Source organism: Gouania willdenowi, chromosome 2 (assembly GCF_900634775.1).
Source record: "Gouania willdenowi chromosome 2, fGouWil2.1, whole genome shotgun sequence".
Classification (NCBI taxonomy): domain Eukaryota; kingdom Metazoa; phylum Chordata; class Actinopteri; order Blenniiformes; family Gobiesocidae; genus Gouania; species Gouania willdenowi.
The window spans coordinates 1,203,706-1,220,887 of record NC_041045.1 but is presented as its reverse complement, the minus strand read 5'-3'; the positions used below and the strand labels follow the sequence as shown (position 1 = coordinate 1,220,887).

Sequence of the window (17,182 nt, the reverse complement as noted above, 5' to 3'; positions counted from 1 at the left end):
ATTTGTTTTAAGAATAATTTTTGCATTTTTTCTTGTTTTGTTTATTTCTCAGTTATTTACTTGAAATATGTGGGGTTTTTTTTTGCAGTTTTTGTGCATTTTTCTGTAAATCTACGTTTTTTAGTCTTTTCAGCGTGTCGTGGGTCTCCCCGGGGTTAACGTAATATTGGTACAATTATTATTCAAAATATGACACAAATTAGACTTTATTCTGCATGATTTGAGACAGTAACATGGATTTACACTATTTTTATCTGTAAACAAGCAGGTAAAGAGACCAAATTTTCAATTCTAGCTTTAGCAAACAGACTTGATTTGACCTTGTTCACTTATTTTAGTCCTTATTTAGAACCATCATGTTTTTCTCCATCGTTCCTCGTCTCCGCTGCACAAATTCCTCCATGTTGTCCACGGACCCTCTGCTCTCCTCTTTATACGTGACAGATGTGAGATGTGACGGACTCTCTGCGTGTCCTGATGTGAACCTCTAAACTCGAACAATATCTACATCTGCATTCTTTCACTCTCTCTTTAGATCGTTTTAATTTTAACGTGTGTGTGTGTGTGTGTGCGTGTGTGTGTGTGTGTGCGTGCGCGTCTCGACCAAAAACAAGTGAAAAATGCTCCCTAACATTCCTGCAGCCTCTTTGAGTTAACGTTGAATGTATATGTGTGTGTTTTAAAAGGGTTAAAACCAAGGAGAACATGCAGTGAAAATACAGATACTCAAAACGTTCAAACATCCTCTAGTAAAAGCCTGTGAAGTAGAAACTTTATTATCATGTGTTGCTCTACAATCAAAACATTATTATTTAACGTTCAAAATGCATAAAAGTGACCAACAGAGGGCGCTGCATTTCTTGCTCTTTAATAAAACCACAACAAACCCAACCTGGCAACGCAAATTTTACAGTTATTTTACGGTTTTCTCTCCGTGTTGTTAAGTTTCTTTACTAAGAAAGTAAGAAAACGTAGTATTTCATTTAGCTTGAGATGTTTTGTGTTTGTGCATTTGTGTTTTTACAGTTGTTTTGCACATTTACTTTTGGGGGCTGCACAAAATTACAGCAAGAGCCACATGCGGCTCCTGAGCCATCAGTTACAGTTTTTATTCTTCTCGATTATTTTGTGTGTTTTTGGAATCATTTTTGTGTATTTTTGTTTTGTTTTCTTTATTTTTCATTTATTTATTTGCAGTTATCGTGTGTGTTTAGGGTCAATTTGTGTATTTTTAACAGTTTTTGTGAATTCTTCAATAAATGTTGTGTTTTTGTAGTCATTTTGTGCCCGAGCTACGAGTTTAACTTCATTTTATGTGTTCTGGGAATCATTTTTGCTGCAGTTTTCTTTTTTTTTTCAATAATTTATTTGTAGTTTGTAGTTTTTTTTTTAAATTTTTCCCTTTCAGAATATGAACTCTTTGTTTGCGAGACCCTACATGTTGAGTCCACTGTAGAACCAATCCCTGCTGGTTCCCGTGGTCGGCCATCTTTGCTGTGTATTTATCTCCTCTCTACATGTGTTTTGAACTGTCAGCTCCACTTAGAGTGACTTCCTTTAATTCCCGCCCTGATACAGAGATGTGCTCTGGTCCTCCCACACCATTCCTGGGAAATGAAAGGGACATCCAGCAGGCCACAAGCCACCCTGCACAACTGGGTCACACTTCATCCATCAGCCCTCCATAATAACCCTGGAATCTGTGTGTTTTATTCCTCTTTAATGTGGTCACAGATACAGAAAACACCTCGTTTCTGAGAATAAGACGTTTCTTTTTGGGGTTTCTGTTGACGTACGGCTCCATTTCTGTCCCACTTTCTGTTGTATTTGGATTCGAGGCTTTCCAGAACTGTGTGGGATTCTCTTTCAAACCGCATCTATCAGACACATGGAAACGCGTGGTAGTGGGGTCCAAGCGTTCCTCCAGGAGCGTCTCCCTGTCGTCCATTGGCAGAGCCCAGTGGGTGGATCCCACGGTTAGCTGCTCTGCTGCTTTGTGGTATAGCCTCGCTCCAAATCAGGACCACATTTCTGACATTTTCTCTCTTCTTCTGTTGCAAAGTGGATGTTACGGAGTCTCCACACGTGTTTGTATCCAGTAACTGAACAGGACAACCATGTTGGAAGCAATTTGTTGCTCCTGGAGCTGCAGCTCTCAGTGACGTCTCACCTGTAGCACCAGTCTGTGATTTCAGCTGGAAAAACTACAACAAAAAGAAGAGTAAAAGATGTCCAAAAACCAGCCAGGAAAGCCGAAGTCTTTCCCTGACGTCAAAATCAGACAAAAAAATTCACAGAAACAACAAAAACATAAAATATTACTACATAAATGACACAAAATGACTCATGAAATGCAAAAAATAGCAACAAAAACAGGCAAACTTATACAAAATTACTCAAAACATGCACAAAACACAAACAAAATGACAATGTGCAAAAGAGAGATAGAAATCACACAAAACTCCAAATAGCACAATACTGCAAAAATATGACTCCATAAACGCACAAAAATCTACAAAATGACAAAAAATGCATGAACGAGGAACAAAAGCAGCCAAAATGACTAAAAAAACCCCGCACAAAACAGAAACAAAGTGACTCCAAACATGCACAAAACAACAAAAACCCACAAAATGACTCCATAAAGCAACAAAAATGACATGCAATGCACAAAAGAGCGACAAAAACAGGCAAAATTACTCCAAAAACACACTAAACAGCAACAAAATAGCTTCAAATTCACACAATAACTCCAAATAGCACAAAACAGAAACAAAGTGACTCCAAAAACCAATAAAAAACATTCAAAATGACTCAAAAAACGAGCCAAAAACAAACTGGGAATGTTGATGCAGAAGAAGAACAGACTTTGAAGTCTTTCCCTGACCGTCGTGGACCCTGAACGCACCCTGAACGCACCCTGAACGCTCCCTGAGACACCATCACATTTCATTATTGTGATGGGAAAATCAGACAAAAACGGTTCACTCTGGGTTTATCCCAGTGCTACACACACACACACACACACACACACACACACACACACACACACACACACACACGCACATCTGTAGCTCCAGTTGTTTTTGTGCGACTGCAGATCAGAAACGGGTGCGGTTTGAAGTGGAACATGTTTTATGGACGTGTCCTCTTCTTCTTTGTCTCCGTCTGACAACTGTATTTTCTCTAAGGTTGATTTAAAAGTGCTCTCTGTGTTTCCCACCAAGTAAACAACCGCACAGTGTCTTCATGTTTCACACAAACAATTAAACATGCATTCTTACACATGCACTAGTTACACAACTACTGTCTTTTTTTTGTTTGTGTGTTTTTCTTCTAGTTTTGTGTGTTTTTTGGAGTCATTGTGTGTATTTTTTTGCAGTTTTCAGTGCATTTTTTGTGTTTTTAGAGTCATTTTGTGCGTTTACTAATGGAAGCTACACAAATTTACAATGACAGCCACCAGTTTTTCTTCTTCTTCTGAGTCTTTTTTGTGTATTTTTGGAGTAATTGTTTGCGTATCTGGTGTGTTTGGAGTCGTTTTTGGTATGTTTCTGTCATTTTTGTGTGTTTTTAGAGTAGATTTGTGCATTTGCTTTGGGGGCGTATTTTAATTGTGGCTTTGTTTATTTTTCAGTTATTAATTTGTAGTTATCTTGAGTTTATGGAGTCTTTTTGTGTATTTTTTGTGCATTGTTCTGCAATGTTTGTGTTTATTTTAAAGTCATTTTGTGCGTTTACCTTTGAGGCTGCACAGAATTACGGCGAGTTTTATGGACGTGTCTTCTTCTTTGTCTCTGTGTTCACACCAAGTAAACAACCGCATGGTGTCTCCATGTTACACACAAATGTCAAGATACGACTTGAAGGATTTTATTAAATCGAAGGTTATTTGTTTGAATAAAAGGATGTAAATGGTTAAAACTGCCACTCAAATGTTTGCTTTGATCTCCATTTTGTTGCAGTGCATTGTGGGATGTGGAGTGTATGACAAAGAATCGACTTAAAAAACCATCAAACTTTATTAGAAATCCTTGTTTTTGTTTTTTACTTTGATGTTCTACGTTAAACTTCTCTCTGAGGCTGTGAGTGTCCTCTTGTTGCCATGGTAACACTTTGTTTGATCTAAAGTCTCACTCCAGTGGCTTGTTTTTGAATGTAATGAGATGCTGAGAGAGCCGCTAATCTCCGTTCTTGTGTCTTTAAGTTGACGGTTTGAGCACAGACATGAATTTATGAGGAATAAATCATTTATCTTCAAAATATTCACAAATATGTTTTTTATGTTTTTTAAATACTTTTACGTCTTTTTTAAAATACTTTTACATGTTTTTTTTTTTAGATTTTTTACGTGTTAATTTTAGATTTTCATGTTTGTTTGTTTTTTATTTTCATGTGTTCTTTAAAAATATTTTTCAGATTGTCACGTGTTTTAGATTTTAGGTTTTTTTTTTTTTTTTTAGATTTTACATGTTTTTTTTTTAACGTGTTTATTTTATTTTTAAGTTTTTTTTTTTTTTTTTCATGTGGTTTTTACATTTCCATGTTTTTTTTAGATTCTTACAAGATTTTTAGATTTTCACCTTTTTTCAGATTTTCACATCAGTAACTTTAACGAAACGTCACAAACAACACGTGAAAATCTGAAAAACAAATGTGAAAATTGTGCATACGTTTGTGTATTTTCTTATTTTCGTGCTTAAATCCCCCCCCCCTGTGTATTTGCATGGCTTAGCAAAGCCTGTGTTTGTTACTAAATCCTGTGCATCCTGCAGGTAAAGCTGTGAGAGGCTTAAGCAGCTCTGGCACAAAAGGACGAGCTCAGTGTTTTTAACATGAAGGAAAAGCACAAAAAGAGAGGGATAATCTGTGAAATCTTTCCAGGTCAGGGGTCACTTTCCAGCTTAGCCATGTGCGTGCGTGCGTGCGTGCGTGCGTGCGTGCGTGCGTGCGTGCGTGCGTGCGTGCGTGCGTGTGTGTGTGTGTGTGTGTGTCTGCGTCTGTGTGTGTGTGTGAGGATTACCTTAAGGAGGCCGTGGAGGAAATGAGGGCTGAGTTAAAGGGTCTGTTTATCCTCTTTAAAGTCACTTCACTGCCAACACACTGGGGATGAAACAAGGACACACACACACACACGCACACACACACACACGCACAATGCATATGCTAATCACGGTGAATTCTAATTAAGTTTCTGTGTTTTGTGTTTGAGCCATTTTGGTGCGTCTACTTTTGGGGGCTGCACAAAATCGCAGTGAGAGCCTCGTGTGGCTCCTGAGCCCCCAGTTTTTCTTCTTCTAAATATTTTTTTTGTGTTTTAAAAGTCATTTTTGCATATTTTTGTTATTCTTTCAGTTATTTATTTGTTGTCGTTTTGTTTGGTTTGAGTCATTTTGGATATTTTTATTTTTTTTGTGTGTTTTTTGTTAGTCATATTATGGTTTTGTTTGTGCGTTTTTCTTTAATTTTGTGTGTTTTTACACTCATTTTGTGTGTTTACTTTGAGGGCCTAATATTGTTGTGGTTTTGTTTATTTTTCAGTTGTTTATGTGTAGTTTGCTGGTGCGTTTGGAGTCATTTTGTGTATTTTTTGCAGTTTTCTGTGTATTTGTTGGTAATTCTTTGTGTGTCATTTTGTGCATTTACTTTTGGGGGCTGCACAAAATTGCAGCAAGAGCCTCATGTGGCCCTTGAGCCACCAGTTTTTTTTTGCTTCCGAATGATTTTGGGTGTCACTGGAATCTTTTTTGCTTTATTTTGTTTATCTTTTAGTTATTTATTTGTCGTTTTGTGTGTTTTTTTGTTTGTTTTTTTTTGCACTTTCCTGTAATTTTGTGTGTTTGTCATTTTAGAGCCGCATGTGGCCAGATGATGATGATGATGATGAAGGCTGAGTTAAAGGGTCTGTTTATCCTCTGTAAAGTCACTTCACTGCCAACACGCTGGAGAGGAAACAAGGAGGACACACACACACACACACACACACGTGCGCACACACACACAATGCATATGCTAATCACGGTGAATTCTAATTAAGTTTCCCAATCAAAGGGGCAACACATACAGTAATTGTCTGCCTTTACGTTCAGCCACAGCTGCTGCTGGATTATTTAGATGTTTCCGTCGCGGCGGTGGAGTTGTGGCGTGTTTTTTGTCGTGTTCTCTGCACTGTATGCGTGTTAGCGTGTTGGTGTCTGATGGGCTGATAAAGATGATAAAGACGCACAAACACTTCAGCACAGGAGTTTGTGCGTTCCACCGGGAAACAATTTAATTTATTGCTTCAGTCTGAGGAGGAAACACACTTGGAATTAAATAGTGACAAATCACGACTGTTACTGTTGATTTGAGTCGCACAATGTTTGCATTTACACACAAGTTTTATCACAGCAGGGCTAGAAAAATGTGTTTTAGAATAATGTACGCTCACATCATTAATACAGGAAAGAACAAGTTGTTTTCGAATCATTTTAACAGGTTTTTGTGCATTTTTATGTCATTTTTTGTTTGTTTTTAGATCATTTTTGTGGGTTTACTTTGGTGGCGTATTTTTGTTGTTGTTTTGTTCATTTTTCAGTTATTTATTTGTAGTCATCTATTTTGTGTGTTTTGCAGTTTTGTGTGTTTTTGTTGTAGTTTTTGCGGGTTTTTTTTGGTTGTCATTTTTTGTACTTTTTGCAGTTTTTTATGCATTTCCTTGTAGCACTCACCAGTTTTTCTTGTTCTCAATCATTTTGAGAGTAATTTTTTTTGCGTATTTCTGTTGTCATCTTGTAGTTTACTTTGGAGGTGCATTTTTATTGCCGTTTTGGTTATTTTTCACTTATTTATTTGTAGTTTTGTTGTGTGTTTTGAGTCATTTTGTGTATTTTTAGAATCATTTTGCGCGTTTGCTTTTGGGGGCTGCACAAAACTACAGCGAGAGCCGCGTGTGGCTCCTGAGCCTCCAGTGTCTGCTCAGACTTTAGGCCATTTTTAGAGAGAATCAAAGTATTTACATCACTGGGGTCAGGCACTGATGTTGGATGATAAGGTCTGCTTCTTTTTTTCCATTTTGTTTTCTATATTATATGAAGAAAATCTCCTCGGCAACCAATAGAGAACAAACGTTCCACCTCACTGTGTGTGTGTGTGTGTGTGTGTGTTTCCTCCTCCCTGCAGGTGTCTCACGAGGTTGAAGGAGCGACGGAGGTCAAAGGTCAAGTGTCAAGAGTTTAACGGCGGCAAATGCTCAACACTCGGACCGACACCTGTCGCACATGTGGGAGGTAGGACAGTGTGTGTGTGTGAGGATGGTAAGAAGAAGACATGTGCAGAATGTAAAAGGTTGGAATCCCGTGTGTGCGTGTGCGCGTGCACCTTGCACGCTGCACCTGTTGTCTTCAGTAGAATCACACACTTCTGTTTAAATATAATGTAACTTCCCCAAAACCTAAATTCATATTTTTGCTCATTCTGATGTAATTTATTGGAGTATTTTCGACTTACTTTATATCCTTTAAATCTTTACAAACTACGCTAAAAGGTTACACCCATAAATAAACCACAAACTGTGATAAAAGGTGTTAAAAATGTTATAAATAGGAAAATGCATAATTATTTCATTATATTTAGTGAATAAACACAAAAAACACGTTGATCAAAAATATGTCTGATTGTAGAAAATTAATCAATACATTTGTGAACACTTGAGTTGTGATTTTAACATTTTATTCGTTTTCATATTTGAGATATGATCATTTTTATGAACGATGCATTCATACTTTGATCATAAAACTGAAAATAGAAACATGAACAAAATGTTTCTCAACAATGATGTTGTTTCAAATATGTGCGTTTATTTTTGCACGACGCACTTCTACGACTCTTTGACGCGGCGAGGTGCGTGTTTTGCGCAGATGACATCACTACCGTTGTTTCGGAGCGTCAGACGGAGGCTAACGTGTTAGCTTTTTGTAGCAAAGAGAACGAGCGTTCTGAGTGCTCCAGTGTCTGCGGATCGATGTGTGTCTGAGCCCAACCTGGCAACGCAGCATCGGCTCAATGTTGTTACTTTTCTCACAGTCATGACTTTAAATATGACTTTAATACATGTTTATTGATACTTGGACACACAAAAAGTATGTATTTACAACATAATTTTGTCAATCTTTCTCTTATTGTGTCTGTTTTGTGTATTATTAGTGGTATTATGTAAGTTTTTGGGTCATTTTGAGTATTTTTGTTGTTTTGTATATTTTTTGTTGCGCTATTTTAATTTTCAAATGTATTAAAAATTTAATTTTCAAATTTGACTAAAAATGGTATTTTTTAAAAATAAAATTAAAATGTGAAATGTAATATTTTTTTAATTTTGAAAAATTAATTCAAGATTTTTTTTTATTATTTTTACATTTTATTTAAAATGTAATTAAAAAAAAATTTATTTAAAAGTTTTAATTTTTAAAAATTACTTTTAACTCTTTAAAATTTTTAAAATTTTAAATAAAACAAAATATTATTTTAATCAGTTTCTTTTATTATCATTAGACATTTCAGACCCTGTTTTATTTCCAAGTGACCCCACGTGGGGTCACGATCCCACGGTTGAAAAAACCCCTGCAGTACGTATAGTGTAGCAAATATGATCAAAAAATGATCATTTTAGAGAAAGAAAATGTTTCTGTGGTCGCCAGAAATATGTGGTCACCACAGGAAAAATGTGTCCTACACGTCAGTCTCAATTGTCGTGTGTGTGTGTGTGTGTGTGTGTGTGTGTGTGTGTGCGTGCATCTAATTGTTAGCGTGTAAATGTTCCCAGAAAACGCCCCAAAGCCTGTGACACAGTGTTGGTGGTAATTAATAAGTCAGAGAACCGTTGCTCGCTCTCTGTTGGGGAGAGAGAGGCGGCGCTCGGGGCGGCCGAGGCCACAAAAGCAGGCAGAAGGTTATTGGTGATATCAAACGCCCCCGCCACGCAATTATCTGTCACAACAAATAATTAAGAGGGGCTGATAATGAGGAAATTAACATTTCCATTGTGGAGAGGCTCTTATTGTCTGCTCAGGTCACTGTGGAATAAATTAGCATCGCACATGTTGGCCTCTTCAGAGAATGATAAGTGTGTGTGTGTTGTATGTGTGTGTGTGTGTGTGTGTGCGTGCGTGGAGGAATGTAGCTCAGAGCTCTCCTAACGTTACGGATCATCTGGATTTTCTTCTTCTTCCTAAAAGTGTTTTGTTTTGTTGTCATTTTTGCACAGAAAGAGCCGCGTGTGGCTCCTGAGCCACCGGTTCTTCTTTTAAATCATTTTGGGGAATTATTTTTGTGTATTTCTGTCTCTGTTTTGTTTATTTTTCAGTTATTTATTTAGTTTTACTTTACTGATGATATGTTGTTGCAATAGTAATCCTGCTCTGGTGTGTTTGGGGTCATTTTGGGTATTTTTTTGCATTTTTTTAGTCATTTTTGTGTGTTTTTAGAGTCATTTTGTGTGTTTACTTTAGGGGCATATTTTTATTGTTATTTTGCTTATTTTTCAGTTATTTATTTGTAGTTATCTTGTGTGTTTGGAGTTATTTTATGTGTTTTTTGTAGCTTTTTGTGTGTTTTTAGAGTCAGTTTGTACATTTTCGTTGGAAGCGTATTTTTGTTATTTATTCGTAGTTATCTTGAGTGTTTGGAGTCATTTTGGGTATTTTTCTTGCTTTATGTGTTTCCTCTGTAGTTTTTTGTGTCTTTAGTGTCATTTTGTGCGTTTTCTTTTTGTTGTCATTTTTGTTTATTTTTTTACTTATGTATTTGTAGTGTTTGGAGTTATTTTATGTATTTTTTGTAGCTTTTTATGCATTTTTTGTCATGTGTGTGTATTTGGAGTCATTTTGTGTGTTTACTTTGGGGGGCTGCACAAAATTGCACAGAGAGCCACATTTGGCTCCCGAGCAACCATTTTTTCTTCTTCTAAATCATTTTTGTTGTTGTTTTTGCTTATTTTTTCATTATAAATATATTTATCATGTATTTAAATAGTTTTAATCCAGTAGCCAGCTAGTAGAGATCACAAGTCACTTTATCTATTTATTTGTTTATTTATTTACTTTTTTCCCCACCTTACTTACATTAAAAGTAGTTCATGATTTTTTTTTTTTTAATTTTTCATGTATTTAGTTTCCTTAATCTATCAAAAAATAAAATACATTTTAGATGTTTTGGATATTCTCGTCACTTTTAAGTTGTCACACTTTATGTTAATGACTAGATTTCTCACAACACCTTTAGTGAGAGTTTGTGTTTCCTTCGTTAAACTCCGATCACAACAAATGGACTCTTTAGTTGGAAACCAAGGCGGGGCCGAAACGCGCCAATCACAGACTGGCAATCCGTCTCCGTGGCAACGTTGCGTTTCAGGACGTCTTCGGAGGGCGGAGGAGACATCGGCTCTTCCGACTCCACGGGAACCATGGGTGGGATTTTTGTTTTTTGTTTTCACAGGAACTTGACCCCCAGACACACACGCACACAAAACACACACACACACACACACACACACACACACACACACTGAGAGGAGCTAAACTTGGCTGCACACGGGGCCTCAAAGACGTGTCCGTCAAAACAAATGGTAACTTTGTGTGTGTGTGTGTGTGTGTGTACAAAAGCCTCCCCCCATCCCCCACCCCCCCACCCCCTGCGGCTCATATTGAGGGACATTTTAATACCCCAACATGTTTAGGAAGAGCCGGTGACACTTTATTGTTCTGTAACAATAGGAGGAGCCGGAGATCGGAGAGGAGGTGGGGTTTGGGGGGGTTTGGGGGCGTATTGGGGGGGGGACAAAAGGAAGAGCGAGCGCGCTCAGTCCGTCTCCTTTCACTCTCCGTGTCTAGACCAGAGGATGCTCAGCGTTCCTCTGACCATCGTCACCACTAAACCCTCACATTAATCTACATTCTTGCAAATGTTTATCAACCAACACGTCACATGACACCGTCACGTGATTTAACAATGAGACCGATGTGGACAGACGTGACACCAGGCGGTGTGTATATACAGTGTGTACATGTGGGTACCAGAGGAGGAGGAGCTTAACTTCTTATTTTAACACCAGTCTGGTCCACTAAACCTTTAACCCCCCACCCCCCTCACCAGAGGTTGTAAATCACCCGACAACTGCAGAGGTTGATCCTTCACCACCCACTGTGATAAGAGCAGCAGGCGGGTGGAAAACGGGCGTAAAACGGGCGTGTCAGAGGAAACTCCAGAACTCTGTGGAGGAACAACGCGACGTCCACACGTGACCACGTTAAACACTTTAATCATCCTTAGAGGAAATCTACAATCAGAATACCGACAATTACGTTTGTTTTATTTTAACTAAAGTGTTCATATTTACAAACGACAGATTTGGTCAAAAAATTGCGATGAAATGTGCGATTCTGATCTGATCCAGATGAAATTTGGCGAGAAACCAACACAGCATAAGTACGCCAAATTTAATAAAGATCCTCTATACTTCCTCTTTCCTCCTCTCTACTTCCTCCATTCTCTACGTCGTATTTTCTACTTCCTAGCCTCTTGTTCCTCCTCTCTACTTCCTGTTCTGTACTTTCTCCAAACTACTTATTCCTCCTTCCTCTCTACTTCCTCCTCACTACCTTCTCTCTAGTTCCTCCTCTCTACTTCCTCTTTCATACTTATTGCTTCCTCCTTCCTCCTCTCTACTTCCTACTCTCTCCTTCCTCCTCTGTACTTCCTCCACTCTCGTTTCTCTTCTTTACTTCCGACTCTCTACTTCCTCCTCTCTCCTCCTTCCTCTCTACTTCTTCCTCTCTCGTTTCTCTTCTATACTTCCTACTCTCTACTTCCTCCTCTCTCGTTTCTCTTCTGTACTTCCTACTCTCTACTTCCTCCTCTCGTTTCTCTTCTTTACTTCCTACTCTCTACTTCCTCCTCTCTCCTCCTTCCTCTCTACTTCTTCCTCTCTCGTTTCTCTTCTATACTTCCTACTCTCTACTTCCTCCTCTCTCGTTTCTCTTCTGTACTTCCTACTCTCTGCTTCCTCCTCTCGTTTCTCTTCTATACTTCCTCCTCTCTCGTTTCTCTTCTTTACTTCCTACTCTCTCCTTCCTCCTCTCTTGTTTCTCTTCTATACTTCCTACTCTCTACTTCCTCCTCTCTCATTTCTCTTCTTTACTTCCTACTTTCTACTTCCTCCTCTCTCGTTTCTCTTCTATACTTCCTACTCTCTACTTCCTCCTCTCTCGTTTCTCTTCTTTACTTCCTACTCTCTACTTCCTCCTCTCTCGTTTCTCTTCTATACTTCCTACTCTCTACTTCCTCCTCTCTCATTTCTCTTCTTTACTTCCTACTCTCTACTTCCTACTCTGTACTTCCTACTCTCTACTTCCTCCTCTCTACTTCCTACTCTCTACTTCGTCCTCTTTCGTTTCTCTTCTATATTTCCTACTCTCTACTTCGTCCTCTCTCGTTTCTCTTCTATCCTTCCTACTCTCTCCTCCCTCTTTCCGCCGCTCTGCTTATTTCTCTCTACTTCTTCCTTCCTACTTCCTCCTCTCTCCTTCCTACTCTTTACTTCTTCCTCTCTTCTCTCTACTTCCTCCTGGTCACCCTCATTTCCACACGTCAGCGCTGGACGAGGCCCCGCCCACTCCCATCAGCACCACACACACACACACACACACACACACACACACACACACACACACACACACACACACACACTCCGTCACCATCTGTCAATAAATAGGACAGCACTTAGAGAAGTGATTTGGCTAATTAGCAATCAATTAGCTTGTTACCACCAGCAGTAATTACCTTTTCTAGTGCAGCTGCTGCCGCTAATAAAAGCAGTGTGTGTGTGTGTGTGTGTGTGCGTGTGTGTGTGTTGGGACAGAGAAAGTGTGTGTGAGGCGGGGGGTCCTACAGTCCAAACACACTCCCCATGGGGCCTCTCCACTCTCTTTCTAACAGCTTTAAATCCTCCTTTAATGAATTTAGGGTCAAAGCTAAACAGGAAATCCATCACGACCATAAAAGCAGAAGCTTCACACGGGGTCGACTCAGGCCTGACACCAGGAAATAGATGTGCTGAATGAGAATTTAATATATTTATTTATTTCATTATTCTTTTTTCTCTTTGGTGAGACTTTATTTGTTTATTTTTCCTCTTATTTTTCTTTCTTTTTTCTTTTCTTCATTGGTAAGACTTTTATTATTTGTCTTTTTTTTCTCTGTTTTTATTTCCTTTTCCCCTCTTTTTTTCTTCTTATTTGTTTTTTCTTTTCTTTTCCTCTTTTTTAATCTTTTTTTTTCCTTTGGTAAGACAATTTATTTTTACATTTTTCTTCTCTTTTTTGTTTTATTCTTTCTTTTCTTTCCTTTTTTAAGACAAAGTTTTATACATCTATTTATTTTCTATTTTTTTTCCTGTACTTTTGTTTTTTACTTGTTCTTTTTATCTTTTCTTTCCTTATTATTATTATTATTATTTTTTAAGACTATTCATTTTTTTCTCTTTTTACTCTTTTTTTTCTTTTCATATTTCTTCTTCCTTTTCTTTTTTCCTCCTTTTTTTTAGGACTTTATTAAGTAAAAAAAAAACCATATCTGTTGGTTTTTTCCACTGAGCTGAAATGGAAGCTGTGGCGTCATGGATTTGGACCGCGTACCTTAAGTTTAAAATCCCTGCTCTAAAACTAATAAATCGTCAACTTGAAAAATCTCCCATAATCCTCCTTGCTTCGCCGTTTCGTCTCCGCGTCGATCCAACTGTGAATCCTTTAATCCTGAAGCCGTGAGGGAATAAATCAGCGGTCTGAGGGCCAACAATGGCCCCGAGTGGCAGCCAAGGTTAATCCTATATGTCGCCATTACACAGGGTCAAGCCGCCTCGACATATATTTAGTGTGTCATTAATTTCACTGTGGCTGGGAGCTGCCACCGCACACACACACACACACACACACACACACACACACACACACACACACACTCACACACATGCAATGAGTCGCTACATTAGCTAAATGGCCAGTCGCTCTCTTTTCCTGCTCTAATGAGACGGGTCTCTGGATGCTGTAGTCTATTCATCATCCTGCTTGTTCCAATCTAGCTCTTCTTTTATCAGGCTCTGCTCCGAGGGCCCCGAGTCGTCAGCGTGACATAAATCACCTGTCAGCACCGCTCCCATAGTGCTCTATTAACCGCCATTATCACCAGGTATTACAGGCCTCTCCATCTCTTTTATAGAGCTTGTTGTGTTACTGCTAATAGCCAGGGCTCCATGACCAGGACGGGCCTGGGTCTTCAGTCTGAGGATGTGAGGGTGGGTGGGTGAGGGGGGGGGCGACAACATTTTACAACAACATGCAATCATTTCATAAAACAAAAAAAAAAAAACTGAGAATCATTTGTTTGAAATGTCTTCGACCAACGAAAATCACAGAATTCACATCTACCTCACATTCATCTTAAAACACTTACATTTCCACATTTTTCTCAGTAAATGTGAGGTTCAATGTGTAGCAAATGTTTGGATTTGTCAAATTTTGCTCATTTTTACCCTTTTTCTGCAACTACACCAAAGTCACCATATTTTTTTTACCTATTTTCATCACTTTTTCTTGCCGTATTTTTGCTCCTTTTAATATATTTTTGCTACATTTCTCTCATTTCAATGTCTTTTCTGCACATTTTTTTCCCCTTTAAAGACATGTTCAGCACTTATAAACCATTTCTACCACTTTTACACTTAATGTCACATATGTTGACCCATTATTGTCATTTTTAACTTCTTGTCACCATATTTCATGATTATTTTTGCCAATTTAACCACATTCACTATTTGTCATGCACATTTTTGCCAGTTTAAACTAATTATTCATACTTTTTTGTTAATATTGACACTTTAAACCAATGTGTCAAGCATACATTTTCTTTTTCTTTTTTTTCTGTTTAGTAAGTCTACTTTCATTTTTTTTAATTTTCTTTATTTTTTTTAATTTTCTTTTCTTTTATTGAGTTAAAAATATTGAGAATTGTTTAGTATATCACCATTTTTAGAACAAATAATGAGATTTTGGTCCATATCGTCCAGCCCTAGTTAAGGCTGTTTGTGCCAACAAGTCTGGGAGACAAAATGAAGAAAAGAAACTAAAAAATAATCCCTATAAATGATCTTTTTCATGACTTTGGAACGTTTAGTTAAATAAATAAAGGGAAGTTGATAAAACAGAAACAAAGCTGTTCATTAGGAAAATTTGAAATGGATGAAGACGTTAAAATTTGATCCAATAATAATAATTTGTTCTTTTTTTTTCTCAGCTTTGATGGAATAAACTTGATAAAACGTTGACTAAACACATGTAAAAGCTGCGTGTCTCGCACTGTGACGTCAAACGTATAAAAGCGTAGCTTCCCTTGCAGCTGGCCCCCTCCATCTGGTGAGGTCATTACACGGCTGGCCTATAAAAGCACTTCTAAACCTATTTTGGTCACTTTAAATGATGCGTCCCACGGGAGAAGAAGATCTGCCCCACAAGAAGGAAACGTGTAGGAGCTGAGAAATTAAAAAGCTCCTCCTATCAGGGTCTGGACCTCTGGGTGCAGCTCGTCCCTCAGGCCTGATCACAGCAGACAGGATGTGACCTCACCCCTGATCCTCAGACCTGTGGACGAGCTTCAAAAGGATGCGAGGGTTCACCGTCGGAGAACTCGCACGGAAGGGGCGGAGCCTGGGTTCAGGTGTGGGAGTCCAACGGCGTCCTGAGGTCTCAGAGTTCTCCTCTCCACTCTTTGAACAGCAGAACATGAGCTCCATGTGGACTCCTGCCGTCACCATGGCGACAAGTTATTCTGACGATGCTTTCAAATTTACCATGGCAGCACGGATCATTTTCTCCATGGAAACCAAAAACAGCCGCGCGTCGCATTCCGACACGCTGACTCCCTCTACCCTCCACTGCTGCTGTTGTTGTTGTTGTTCTTCTTTTTCTTTCTTCTTCTTCTTGTAGAATAAATGCAGTAGAGGGCTTATGCTGCCCCCACAGGCCACCGTAGGAAGTAGTCGAACCATAAACGACAACTTTATTTTGAAGGATGTCTGGATAATGATGATGATGATTAGCATACATTAGCTGTTAGCTTCTAGGTTCTAAGTTGGCACTTTAAGGAAAAGGCATCTTTATATATATATAAGTTTGAAACTTAAACTAATGTTTCTTGAATTTTTTTTACATTTTTCTTAACAATTTAAATAATTTTTATAAATAAAACATTTCATACATATTTTGGATGCAAATAATCTTAATTTTAGGTTTTTCATTAAACACAGCTTTTACTTTTAGATTGACTATATAAATAATTATGAAGAATGTTTCATAATAAATTGGAATTATGTATACGTTTCTTATCTGCGGGACAAAGGTTAACCCTGGTTTTCATCAGTTTAAATACTGTAAAGGAGTGGTTTCAAACCTACGACCTGTGGGCCATAGACTGACCGTTTAGAACGTTACATTTGGGCCTTTTTTGAGTTGTTAAAAAAATGACAAAAAGACATGAATAAAAAGCTTTTTAAATCCTAAACAGTAGTGCCAGATGAAACTAAAGTAAAGTATAAAATTATTAATAGAAATAAACCTTTCAGCGTCATATTTACACGTTAGTAAGAACGGCTGCTTAGATCCACTCAGTTTGACACATCTGGTTCGTGTGTGTGTGTGTGTGTGTGTGTGTGTGTGCGTGCGTGCGTGATCAGTGATTCAGTTCAGCCGTTGTCGACCCACACAGAGGAAACACAAACAGGAGGATTCACCTTGAAGCTCTCGTGTTCTCCATGCGTAGTTACTCACTCTCCGTCAGCGCTCTGCACTACACTCTGTTTGTCTGATGGTGCGTGGCCGTCCTCACACACCGTCTCCACCGACCAAGGCCGCTGGGGAGCGGCTGGTGGACGTGGATCACACACACACACACACACACACACACAGAAAGAGAGAGGGGGGGGAGGGAGGGGCTTTAAAAGACGTTCTCTGGTCAGCGGCCAAGTGCTCCGATGGGAACGCCGTCTACACCTGTTCCTAGCAGCTGGTCGACAGTACCTGCACTGGTGGCAGACACACACACACACACACACACACACACACAAACCCTAACTCCCAGGTTTTGGCGTGATAACAGCGTA

At 38.6% G+C, this 17,182-nt stretch overlaps 1 protein-coding gene and 1 long non-coding RNA gene across 4 annotated transcripts in view; one reads left to right on the top strand and one right to left on the bottom strand.

Moving 5' to 3' along the window:
• mrps9 (mitochondrial ribosomal protein S9) overlaps nt 1–17,182 on the bottom strand; it is a 465,929-nt gene that overhangs the window by 183,303 nt on the left and 265,444 nt on the right. The window lies entirely within an intron of this gene.
• Nucleotides 1–17,182, top strand: part of LOC114473577 (uncharacterized) — a 119,466-nt gene that overhangs the window by 45,154 nt on the left and 57,130 nt on the right. For all 3 annotated transcript variants that reach the window (XR_003675265.1, XR_003675267.1, XR_003675264.1), the window contains exon 4: nt 7,162–7,268. This is a non-coding gene — a long non-coding RNA (uncharacterized LOC114473577). The remainder of the gene's footprint in view (nt 1–7,161; nt 7,269–17,182) is intronic.